Raw genomic sequence first — 2,324 nt, 5'->3', positions numbered from 1 at the left:
TATTAGTTTACAAACGCTCTATTGGTGTATACATTGTTGCTCAGTTTTGTTTGTAATTGAAAATAAAATATGTCAATTTACAAAAGTGTGCACTGTGTGTTCAGGCTTACTGACTGGCAAATAGAGGTAAGTCATGTTGTTTGGAAAAAAGACTAGTTAAGTTATGCAAAATATTTATAGCTGTTACTGTCTAGAGAAGGACACAGGTGACTTGTGAGATCACAGGGCCAGTGATAAGATGCATGATTAAAGTACTGCAGAATGCATCAATCCATGCATGCAGATGATGGTACCGAGAGTCGCATAGCAATTGTGGTCATTACTGATGGAGAAACTGGTTAGGAATTTCAACTGAAGAGCTTTGAATGCATAAACTATATGTCAGAATCATATATCCATTACAATGCTGCATTACTGAACTTGTAAGGCTGTTCATAAAGAAAATTTTTACTGATAACCGATAGGCCACTGGCTGCTTTTGGGACACAACTGCAAGGAAAGTGCACACGTTCAAGGCCAAATTGCTAAGCAGCTTGCTAGAAAATAACAAGTGGACTGCCCCCATATTTGTTTTGAAAGGATAAGTTCATGAGATTCAGTTAGCTTAATCTAATCCAATAACAGCTTTGAAAACTACTTCAGAGAAACTACTGCCGAGATCCTTTAGGGGGCCATTATGTTCACAGGTGCTGAAGTGGAATACGTGGAGGTTGAGAATTGAGCAATAAGGAATATGGCATATATTTTAGGGTGATTTTATTATTACATTGAATATTTAGTTGACACAATGCCCTATTACTCCAACAATAGAGAATATAGGTGAAGAACCCTTACGATGCATCCTATTGTATATGTATTGACACGTGTGCTCTGCAGGCGAGAAAGACAATGGGGACATCAGTGAACATCAACATCTAGTGGGTCTTTGGGATTTTGCCGAAAACATCATGTTTGTCATTCATGGTGAATCGGCAGTGCAACCACACACGGACATAGGAAAGAAGGCACCCAACAGAGTGCTGTGTTTCGTGTATGTTTCCTCTGTCCGTGTGTGGTTGTGCTGCTGGTTCATCATGAATGACAACCAACTAGCCCAAGTTTCTGTCTTGTTAGACATGTTTGTGCCTGCCAGTTTTTTGTGTCAACAAGCTGTCCTACTCTTGTAGAACTTTTCACTGTCTTGTGTATGCGTTGTACCGTGACAATGTTCTCTATATTTTCTCTCATGGCTCTGCATCTCATTGTTCTGCTGAGTGCGCAGCTGCACAGCAACATAACATGTTCCTTCATTCACTTAATGCACTAAATACTGGCATGGGTACTCGAACAAATGGCACAAAATGTAACAACAATTAGCGTTGCCTGATGAAACACCTAAATTCCACAGTTCTACAGTAATGGGTGAAGGAAAGGGCTTGGAGCACAGAATGGAAATAAGGGACCCATGCATACATAATTAAGTGCCAGGCTGGCACAGTGATGGATTTGGACACAATGCCTAACTTACTGCAAAGATATGTCTCAACACTGCAAGGGAAAGGTCATGTTTTGAAATGATGCCAGAAAAAGAACAAATACATTTCAGGTCTCAACATTTAGTGAAGGACAAGTCTAGTACTATATGCGAATACGCTTCATGTGGCACGATGTCTGACAGACGGTGTGCCGTGGTAACTGCCATGGAAGTGGGCTGCATATGAAGGATAATATCGAAGAATTGATCGCAGGGCAAGTTGGTAATTCATGACTACAAAGAACTGCGCGAAATAAGCTGGCACAAGGAAGACGCTTGTCCGTGCGTCTCCTTGTGCCAGTTTATTTCGCACAGTTCTTCGTAAAAAAGAATAACAGCTGCACATTTAGACGTGTATGTCTGCATGCTTATGTGAGCGCTATATGAGCTGCTAATTCTGAAAAAAAGCTGCAACGCTTGCGTTTGAACTACTACAGAATGTTATTGTTTATAGCTAGTGTTGGTACTGGCAATAAATCTTGAATTCTCAAGCACAGTTTGTATTAGCTGCTGTACCAGCCAAAGCTAAGGATGTTGCATGACAGCTTATATTTAAATAAAGGTGCACGTAAAGCTACATGGTATGGATCAGGGGCGTAGCCAAAGGGGGGGGGGGGGGTTGGGGGGCAGTCAACTCACCCCCCCCCGAAAATTTTCAATTTTGCTTGCATATATATACACACAGACATACAAACGCATGCACAAACATGCATAAAGCATGGACGACTCCCCCCCCCCCCCACACTGAAAAAAATTTCTGGCTACGCCCCTGGTATCGAACATGAGGGAGGTTGACTGGGACACGTAAAGC

The sequence above is a fragment of the Rhipicephalus sanguineus genome, chromosome 3 (assembly GCF_013339695.2).
Source record: "Rhipicephalus sanguineus isolate Rsan-2018 chromosome 3, BIME_Rsan_1.4, whole genome shotgun sequence".
Taxonomy (NCBI): domain Eukaryota; kingdom Metazoa; phylum Arthropoda; class Arachnida; order Ixodida; family Ixodidae; genus Rhipicephalus; species Rhipicephalus sanguineus.
The sequence above is the reverse complement of the archived record's forward strand: the minus strand, read 5'-3'. Positions refer to the sequence as shown.